This window comes from Octopus sinensis, linkage group LG11 (assembly GCF_006345805.1).
Source record: "Octopus sinensis linkage group LG11, ASM634580v1, whole genome shotgun sequence".
Lineage (NCBI taxonomy): Eukaryota > Metazoa > Mollusca > Cephalopoda > Octopoda > Octopodidae > Octopus > Octopus sinensis.
In genome coordinates this window covers 48,275,530-48,286,612 of record NC_043007.1, presented here as the reverse complement: position 1 = coordinate 48,286,612, position 11,083 = coordinate 48,275,530, and positions in this window count along the sequence as shown.

Genomic DNA, 11,083 nt, shown 5'->3' with positions numbered 1-11,083 from the left:
TTTGTCATTCTAAATTTTCACTTGAAAGACTTCAGGAGAATCTTCCTTTTGTTCTTATATTTGCACAGACACTTATTCATTACTTTTTATTTAACCACGAAAGCAGTAACTCCGCCAAACAAGAGCGACGTAGCTTTCGTCTACATTATAATTCTTTCTAATTTTGGCACAATGCCTGCAATTATGAAGGGATGAGAAAGTCGATGACGTCGACCACAGTACTTGTCTGGTACTTTATTTTATCGACCCTGCAAAGACGAATGGAACAATCGACCTCGACAGAATATGAATTCAGAACGAAAAGCACTGGATCAAAGGCCGCTAAGCATTCAGTCCGACTCGCTAACGGTTCTGCCAGCTCGCCGCTTTTCTAGTCTTCATACTAGTCAGTGAATAATATTTCAGCAGGCTCAACCCAAACAAGGCTACATTGGAATGGTTGAATCTGTAATTGTCAGAGATATCTAGAAATCATTAAGCAACACCATACAGGAAATGTACTTATCATATCGTGGAATTATTCTTAGATAAGAGTTGTAGGTTTAATGAACCTAACATGTGTTAAGTCGACTAGTGCTGTCTCTGAATTTTATCCCACACCTCCGTGTTCGTGTTTGCTCGTCCGTATAAGAAGTATTCAATCGTATGTTTTCCTGATACATTCATATCCAGACACAGCAATGTGATGAAAATGGAATTGGTCGAAACGGTGCTGGGCTTGTGTGATTCGAACTCAGTGCTGCAAGCTACAAAACAATCGCTCATATTACAATACTTTTTTCCCCTTATACCAATGTGGGGTACACACACACACACACACACACACAACACACACACACACACACACACACACACACACACACACACACGTGTATGTGTGTGTATTGGCGGTACCATATTGAACTAGAAGTACTCAAACCACGGGAGTTAAGTATGTTGGCTATCAAGACATCGCATGTAATCGGTCGGTCATGACTGCCAATCTTCTTTATTTAATCATCACAGAATATTAAATCGTATTAGCAGTACACTTTTATCTAACTTCTGTCGTTTCCATAGTTACAGAATCTGGTCCATCAAGCCAGTGCCTGGAATAATCTATTTGATTTGGAGAATAACATAGAAAACAAATGTTTGAATATAAAGAGATGTTACTCGACTACTTAACAGAACAAATATTTGGTTAACAGCCTTGAATATTACATATCATCTTTTTTTGTATTGTTTTTATGAAGAAGACCTTGTGATTATTTTGTAGTGTGTGTGTAGGATATATATATATATATACATATATATATATATATATATATATATATATATATATATATATATGTATATATATATATATATATATATATATATATTATGTATATATATATATATGTATATATATATATATATATATATTATATATATATATATATGTATGTATATATATATATATATATATATAATATATATATATATATATTGTATATATGTATATATATATATATATATATATATATATATATATATATATATATATATATATATATATATATATAGTTGAGTTTTATCGCATAGGAACATTTGAAATCTAAACCTTGAGCGATAAAGCGAAGCACAGTAATACATTTAATCAGATACTTTTTACCGTCTCTGCTAACACAACTACCCTTGCAACAGGGATTTATAATTCATTCTAAATTTGGCACAAGTTCGGTAATTTTGAGGGGAGGGGAATGTCACTTACATCGCTTCTAATTCTTGGCTGGTATTTTATTTTATCGATTCCGAAAAGACGAAAGACAAAGTTAGCCTCGGTGGGATCTGAGTTCGGAGCATAAGGAGCCGAAAGAAATGCCGTTAAACATTTTGTCTGACGCAGTGAAGATTCTGTCAGCTCGCTGCCTTTTTGGTTTCAAATTTTAAGTGCATAGCCAGCGGTCTGGAAAAGATTAGTCCATGCCATTGGCTCCAGTACTTAACTAGCACTTTATATTATAGACCTCGGAACTATTAAAGGCAAAATTGACGTCAGCAGGATTTGAGCTCAGAACGTAAAGCGGCAGAAGAAATTCCGCAAAGCATTTTTCCGAAGCGCCAACAGTCGGTAAATTTTAATTGTGATCCATTAGACAAAGGTTTTTAAGGGCGTGGAGAATAGAAGAGTGTGATGTTTATAAGTGTACTTGTTTTAGCAATTGAATTCAAGTGGAATTGAAATCGAGTAGGTGCATCATCTTGAGTGGGGCTTAAGTGTTACTGTCTGTGCAGACATCTGTCGACCCACAGTAACAAGGGTTGATTTTTATGCTTTTCACCACGATAGTAAGAAAGGGATTTTGTTGGTTTTGACGGTGAAGATGTAATTGTTCGGTCATCTGAATTACCAACTCGTTGAATTAGCGCATTAGTAGCTGTGTATTCTAGACACTTTTCATTAACATAAATCTCAATAAGAATCAGTGAGATACTATGTGTGACAAAGCTGTACCGTTGAGCTACAGGTGCTATCCATCCGATAGGTGGCAATGGTTAGGAAGTTTGCATCTCAATCATGAAGTTTTGGGTTCGATCCTAATGTGTGGTACCTTGGTTCAGCGTCTTTTACCCTTGTCTTCGGAAACCAAACTAAAAAAGTAGCAGGTTAAGAGAACGATTTTTAAATACTCAAGATTTGAATTCAGAATAGATATACTCTTTCCCTCTTTTACTCGTTTCAGTCATGTGACTGTGGCCATGCAGGAGCACCGCCTCTAGTCGGGCAAATCGACCCCAGAACTTATTCTTTGTAAGCCTAGTACTTATTCTATCGGTCTCTTTTGCCGAACCGCTAAGTTACGGGGACGTAAACACACCAGCATCGGTTGTCAAGTGATGTTGGGGGGGGGGACAAATACACACACACACACACACACACACACACATATCTACGACGGGCTTCTTTCAGTTTCCGTCTACCAAATCCACTTACAAGGCTTTGGTCGGCCCGACGCTATAGTAGAAGACACTTGTCCAAGGTGCCACGCAGTGGGACTGAACCCGGAACCATGTGGTTCGTAAACAAGCTACTTGTCACACAGCCACTCCTACGCCTACTTTATTTTTGATTAGGTAGAGATGTTTGAGTGGCACAATGGGGTAGAGAGTGTGACATACGTATATTCCTAAGTGTATTAATAACACAATGGAAAGAAAATAGCTTCAGATTGGTTTTGAAATTTTGTTTGGGCGTATACCAGTCACTGGAGCGGTTGGCAACATTTCAGGAAAGGAATAGAGCAATTTTCCTTCTAGAAAATCCCGGAGACTCTTAAGTTCATATTTTGTCACTGAGAAAGATGAACACTTCGGCTAACTGACCAGATGGTGCAGTTTATTTAACTACTTGATTATCAGGTTAAGGAACTCACTTAGAAATGAAATGCTATTATTTAATAGAACATGCGTAAGTGAGTGATTCATGATTTGGAAATTCAGTTCCTATACACTCTTTCAGTGAACGCCCAATAAAGGATTGTCTTACACAGACGCCCGCGCACACACACACATGCATATCTATATATATATATATATATATATATATATATATATATAAATATGTATATATAAGAGAATATGGTGTACGTACGCCGCAATAATATATATATATATAAATACAAAATGAGACAAGAACGCAAGACATTCAAATAGACGATACAAAAAACGGACTGGTCAAACGGACTGGTCATCTTCAGTCAAGAACCGGATCATCCTCGCAATTTCGGCTGATTAATCATGAGATTGCTCCGATCTGGCCAACCCCAAGGAAAAACTAAGCTACGAGCATTAGATTTCTTGGGAAAATGATCGAATGTATACGAAACAAGGACAGAAAAACGACGATGTTACACGAATATAAATACAAAAAACAAAAAATAATACGAATATAAATACAAAAAACAATAATAATAACAGGACAAAACAACAGGCGTCTTTCGACTTTAGACAGTTGAATTTAGCTGGCGTTTTTGAAAAATAATGCCTTACGACAGACGAAGAACGCGATGTTGTCGTGGCGCTGGTCAGAAGCGGAAAGGCTATAGCTGGCCAGCGGTCACGTGAGAAGAGAAGAGAGAGAGAAAAAAGGGGCAAAGGAATTAAAGAGAGGGAGAAGAGAGAAAAAAAGGAACAAAGGTATTAAGGAGGGGGAGAAGAGAGAGAAAGAAGGAATTAGGGAGCTGGAGAAAAAGTGCGCGCCAAGGATTGGCGGGACTAAAGAAAGGCAGGGTCAGTGAAGTGCAACGTAAGAAAGGCAGAGAAAGTGTGTGTAGAAGTCGTACAATGTTTAGTGGAATGCTTACATACATATAAGAGAATAAGGTATACGTACGCCGTCTACCGTAAGGCATTATTTTTCAAATACGCCAGCTCAGTTCAACTGTCTAAAGTCGAAAGACGCCTGTTGTTTTGTCCTGTTATTATTATTATTGTTATTGTTTTTTGTATTTATATTCGTGTAACATCGTCCGTTTTTCTGTCCTTGTTTCGTATACATTCGATCCTTTTTCCAAGAAATCTAATGCTCATAGCTTAGTTTTTCCTTGGGGCTGGCCAGATCGGAGCAATTTCAAGATTAATCAGCCGAAATTGCGAGGATGATCCGGTTCTTGACTGAAGATTAGAGGCTTCGAATGACCAGTCCGTTTTTTGTATCGTCTATTTGAATGTTTTGCGTTCTTGTCCCATTTTGTATATTTATATATATATTATTGCGGCGTACGTACACCTCATTCTCTTATATTTATGTAAGCATTCCACTAAACTTTGAACGACTTCTACACACACTTTCTCTGTCTTTCTTACTTTGTACTTCACTGTCTCTGTATTTCTCTTTTGTAGCCTCCTTGATTCTTCGGTCTCCTCTTTCCCCACTCTCTCACATTTCTCTGCCTTTCTTACGTTGCACTTCACTGACCCTGTCTTTCTTTTGTCCCGCCAATCCATGGCACGCTCTCTTTCTTCTCCCTCTCCTTAATTCCTTCTTTCTCTCTCTTCTCTTCTCACGTGACCACTGGCTATAGCCTTTCCGCTTCTCACCAGCGCCACGATAACATCGCACTCTTCGTCTGCCGTAAGGCATTATTTTTCAAATACGCCAGCTAAGTTCAACTGTCTAAAGTCGAAAGACGCCTGTTGTTTTGTCCTGTTATTATTATTGTTTTTTGTATTTATATTCGTATTATTTTTTTTTTGTATTAGTATTCGTGTAACATCGTCCGTTTTTCTGTCCTTGTTTCGTATACATTCGATCATTTTCCCAAGAAATCTAATGTTCGTAGCTCAGTTTTTCCTTGGGGCTGGCCAGATCGGAGCAATCTCATGATTAATCAGCCGAAACTGCGAGGATGATCCGGTTCTTGACTGAAGATTAGAGGCTTCGAATGACCCGTCCTTTTTGTATCGTCTATTTGAATGTCTTGCGTTCTTGTCCCATTTTGTATATATATATATATATATATATATATATATATATATATATATATATAGGGAGAGTTTACGAAAAAAACAAGCAAAAGACGAAGACAGGTAGTGTACAAAACAAACAGATGTATTAGTATAACGCTCAGGAATAGAAAAAGTCTTTTACGTTTCGACCCTACGCTCTTCTACAGAAAGGGACACAGAAAAAACAAGGAGAGAAAAAATATGTGTGTAGTGGCTAACGATCTATCATGGTGACTACTACCGGACAGAAGGGTCAAACACAGGAAGGAAAGTAAGGGAGATAACAAGGTAAAGATGACCCCCAACACAAAGGTGAGTGTGTGTATAAGAGTATGTATGTGCTTGTGAAAGAGGACTGGTGGTCTGGACGTGTGCGTGTATGTATGTGTAGGTGTGAAGATGTGGGGATGGGTGTGTGGGTGGTGTGTTGTGATGTGATGTGTAATGTTGTATGGTGTAGTGTGGTGTGGTGATGTTGCTGGGAGGTGGGGTGGGCAAGAGTGGGGAAAGCACGGGTGGGGTGTAGGTTCAGCTGGGGGTTGGGGTAGAGTTGGGATTTGTGGGTAGGAAGAGGGTGGGTGTAGAGGTGGGCTATGTGGGGAAGGGGTGTGGGATAGGATGAGAATGGGATGGGGGATGTGTTGGGGGCATGGTAAGGTGGAGTAGGGATATTTAGGGATGGGTGGGTTTATGGAGGGAGGGGAAGGTGGGTATGTGAAGAGAGAGAGGAGGAGAGAAGATAGAAAGAGCGGGTGAAAGAGTAGGAGAGAAGAGAGAAGGAGAATAAGAGAGGAGAGAGAAAGAGAGTAAGAGAGAGGAGAGAAAGAGAGAAGAGAGGAAGAGAGTAAGAGGGAAGAGGGGAGAGAAAGAGAGAAAGAGAGTAGGAGAAAGAGAGTAAGAGAGAAGAAAGAAAGAGAGTAGGGGTGAAGGGAAATAGCAGTGAAGGAAGTAGGAGTGAAGAGATGTAGGAGTCGGGGCAAGAGAGGAGAGTTGGGTGGGAAGAAGGAGGAGGGAGGGGGAGAGAGGAGAGAAGGAGAGTGAGGGAGCAGAGAGAAAGAGAGAAGAGAGAAAGAGAGTTAGGGAGAAGAGGGAAAGAGAGTAGGGCTGAAAAGATGTAGGAGTGAAGAGAAGTAGGAGTCGGGGAGGAGGTTAGATGAAGAGGGGAAGAGAGTTAAGCCCAAATGGCGTAAAAGAGCGAAGTGAGAAGATTAATCCCTGTTCACGGCGCAAACGGGAGTCCGGATGGCCTCTGTGCAAGGACAATCCGAACACAGACAGGTGTTGCAAGGAGTGACCGGTGGAGCGGAAATGGCGTGAGACCGGGGTGTCATTGCCAAGGCGGATGTCTCGGAGGTGTTCCGCGAACCGGTCAGCCAAGCGGCGTCCTGTTTGTCCGATATACAGGGAATGGCAGAGAGAGCAGGAGATGCAATAGATGATATTTCTGGAGAATCAGGTGAAAGATTCAATGATGTGATAGGGTCGATGATGGGTGCCGGTGAGGAGGGTGGTGTTGGAGAGATAAGGGCAAGTGCGGCAACCTGGGAGTGAGCAGGGGAACGAGCCAGGTTGGGAGGTAGGTTTGGGGAAGAAGCTGTGGACCAAGAGGTCTCGTAGGTTGTGGGCTCATTTGAAGGAGGGGAGGGGTCGGTTAGGGAAGATGTGTGAAGTGGACTGGTCGGACTGGAGATGCCGGAAAGCTCGGAGAATGGTGCGTTGGAGAGGTAGTGTGGTGGGGTGGTAGGTGAGGAGAAAAGGGAGGCGGGAGACTGCAGGGCGGATTCTGGAGAGAGAGTAGATGCACGGTCCACGGAACGTGCTCTGGCAAGGGCGGTGTGGATAATGGTGAGGGGATATCCACGTAGGATGAAGTGGCGAGTCATGAGTTGAGACTGAGCCTCAAAGTCATGGTCGTCACTACAGAGCCTGCGTAGAGGGAGGAATTTGGAATAGGGGATGGAAAGCTTGGTGTGTTCGGGATGGGAGAAGGAGAAGTTTAGGTATGAGTATGAGTCTGTGTGTTTGTAGTGGATGGAGGTGGTAAGAGTGGAGTGATATATGTTGATCGAAATGTCAAGAAAGGAGACAGAGGTATCAGAGATAGTGCAGGAGAAGTGGAAGGCAGGATGGAAAGATTTGACGAATCGCGGGGGAGTGAGGTAGCACCGATACAGTCGTCAATATAACGGCCATATAATTCGGGAGTGGGACCAGTAAAACTAGAGAATATTTGGGCCTCAACATAGCCAACGAACAGGTTCGCATAGTTGGGGCCCATTCTCGTTCCTATGGCCGAGACCGGCTGGTAGAACTCGCCGCGAACGAGAAGCAGTTATGTATGTATGTATATATATATATATATATATATATATATATATATATATATATATAATATATATATATATATATATATATATACACATCTAATATAGGATAAATTTTTTCGAGAAAAATTTTATCAATGGCCAGCATATTAAAAAATACCTTTAAAGGTTAAATTTATAAATAACTTATAAAATAAGGGCAAAAGAAAAAAATATTCTAATGCCAAATATGCCGAAAATAGATAAATTGTCGATAACCAATTGTAATTTATCACTATTAACACGTGCCTCAAAACAAGCCGATAGAAATTTCTAAAAAATTCCGTTATTACCGTATTGGTCCCAATTTCAGAGTTAATTCATAAGAATTTTCTCCTCCTCAGCGATAAATACGTAAGACATAAATGAAATACTTACTCATACCCATGGAAAAAGCAAGCACTAAGTCCTGAACAGACCTAAGTACCCCAAATATATATCCAAAATAGAAAATCTTTAGCACATCTTGAGACACGTGTGATTCGAACAAGAAACTTTCACAGAGTGACAGAGTCCGGAAGTGAACACTATTAAATTTACATCTAATATAGGATAAAAGTTTTCGAAAAAAATTTTATCAATGGCCAGCATATTAAAAAATACCTTTAAAGGTTAACCTTGGGCAAGTGTCTTCTACTATAGCCTCGGTTGGACCAAAGCCTTGTGAGTGGATGTGGTAGACGGAAAATGAAAGAAGCCCGTAGTATATATATATATATATATATATATATATAACCTTGCTTTGAATTTGTTCCGGATTATATACTTTTAATAACTCTGTTTTTTCCCTATCATTATGCCGCATTCTGATTTTGAAATAATTGTCACCGACACATTACCTGTATTGTGTGCGTTTTTATATTTTGTGTGTGTGTGTTTATCTCTAATAACTGAAAATATAATTGATATGATAAAGTTCAAAACCTTGCTTTTTGAAGTAAAAAATCAGTCGATTTGTGAATGGTTGATAATATTCGTTGCATTCGTATAACGGGGGCCAACACTTTACATTCGAACACTTTTGTTAGGGCAATATATATAACAAAAAGTATCAAATATTAAAAAGGTCTTCAAAAGCTGCTTTTGAATAATGGCATATTGGAGTGAATAACTATCATGGCGTCCGTTTGTTTACAAACTTTAATGAGCATTGTACTTTCCCGTGAATTTCAATCCACAGAGAAAATATTGAGCGTGTCTTCATTTTCTGTTTATCGATTTTCTGCTTATTAAACAATGCTACTTTAGCTTATTTTAAGCAAAGCTGCAATAAATTTTATGCATTGTTTGCATAAAATATATTATTATTCGAGAATTCTGTGACATTTTAAGAAAACAAGAAAAGAAAAGCCTAAATCAGGCTCACTGAAAATGTCCGAATATCTGAAATTGTTGGGTACAAAAATTGTATTCAGGTTTCAATTTTATAGGAAGCGAAACATCGAAATAAGCGAAAATCGAACAGTCGAATCTAAAATACTGCCTGCACACACACACACACACACACACACACACACACACACACACACACACACACACACACACACACACACACACACACACACACACACATTCACACACACACACAAACACACACACACACACACACACATACACACACACACACACAATATTTCTAATTTTGTAGATTAGTGAATGCATTTCACTTGAAATCTATGTTTTCAAAGGTGAATATGCATCGGCAGCTAGCAAGCCAAGCTACACCAGACTGATGATGAGCAATGACTCTGAAACTAGTCTCTAGATGGGGGCTTTGTTGGGTGGAGGTGCTTATCTCTCTTATTTGAAACATAAGGATACAGAACGCTTGTGTTACATGGCCAGTTGGAATCTGTGTTTCCTGGGGCTAAACAGCAGTAGCATTTTCCCATTTTCCCCTTTCCTGGGACTGCCACATTAAGTTGGCAACAAACCATCACTACATATATATATATATTATATATATATATATATATAACCTTGCTTTGAATTTGTTCCGGATTATATACTTTTAATAACTCTGTTTTTTCCCTATCATTATGCCGCATTCTGATTTTGAAATAATTGTCACCGACACATTACCTGTATTGTGTGCGTTTTTATATTTTGTGTGTGTGTGTTTATCTCTAATAACTGAAAATATAATTGATATGATAAAGTTCAAAACCTTGCTTTTTGAAGTAAAAAATCAGTCGATTTGTGAATGGTTGATAATATTCGTTGCATTCGTATAACGGGGGCCAACACTTTACATTCGAACACTTTTGTTAGGGCAATATATATAACAAAAAGTATCAAATATTAAAAAGGTCTTCAAAAGCTGCTTTTGAATAATAGCATATTGGAGTGAATAACTATCATGGCGTCCGTTTGTTTACAAACTTTAATGAGCATTGTACTTTCCCGTGAATTTCAATCCACAAAGACAATATTGAGCGTGTCTTCATTTTCTGTTTATCGATTTTCTGCTTATTAAACAATGCTACTTTAGCTTATTTTAAGCAAAGCTGCAATAAATTTTATGCATTGTTTGCATAAAATATATTATTATTCGAGAATTCTGTGACATTTTAAGAAAACAAGAAAAGAAAAGCCTAAATCAGGCTCACTGAAAATGTCCGAATATCTGAAATTGTTGGGTACAAAAATTGTATTCAGGTTTCAATTTTATAGGAAGCGAAACATCGAAATAAGCGAAAATCGAACAGTCGAATCTAAAATACTGCCTGCACACACACACACACACCACACACACACACACACACACCACACACACACACACACACACACACACACACATACACACACACACACACACACACATTCACACACACACACAACACACACACACCACACACACACACACAACACACACACACACACACCACACACACACACAATATTTCTAATTTTGTAGATTAGTGAATGCATTTCACTTGAAATCTATGTTTTCAAAGGTGAATATGCATCGGCAGCTAGCAAGCCAAGCTACACCAGACTGATGATGAGCAATGACTCTGAAACTAGTCTCTAGATGGGGGCTTTGTTGGGTGGAGGTGCTTATCTCTCTTATTTGAAACATAAGGATACAGAACGCTTGTGTTACATGGCCAGTTGGAATCTGTGTTTCCTGGGGCTAAACAGCAGTAGCATTTTCCCATTTTCCCCTTTCCTGGGACTGCCACATTAAGTTGGCAACAAACCATCACTACATATATATATATATATATATATATTATATAAGGTAA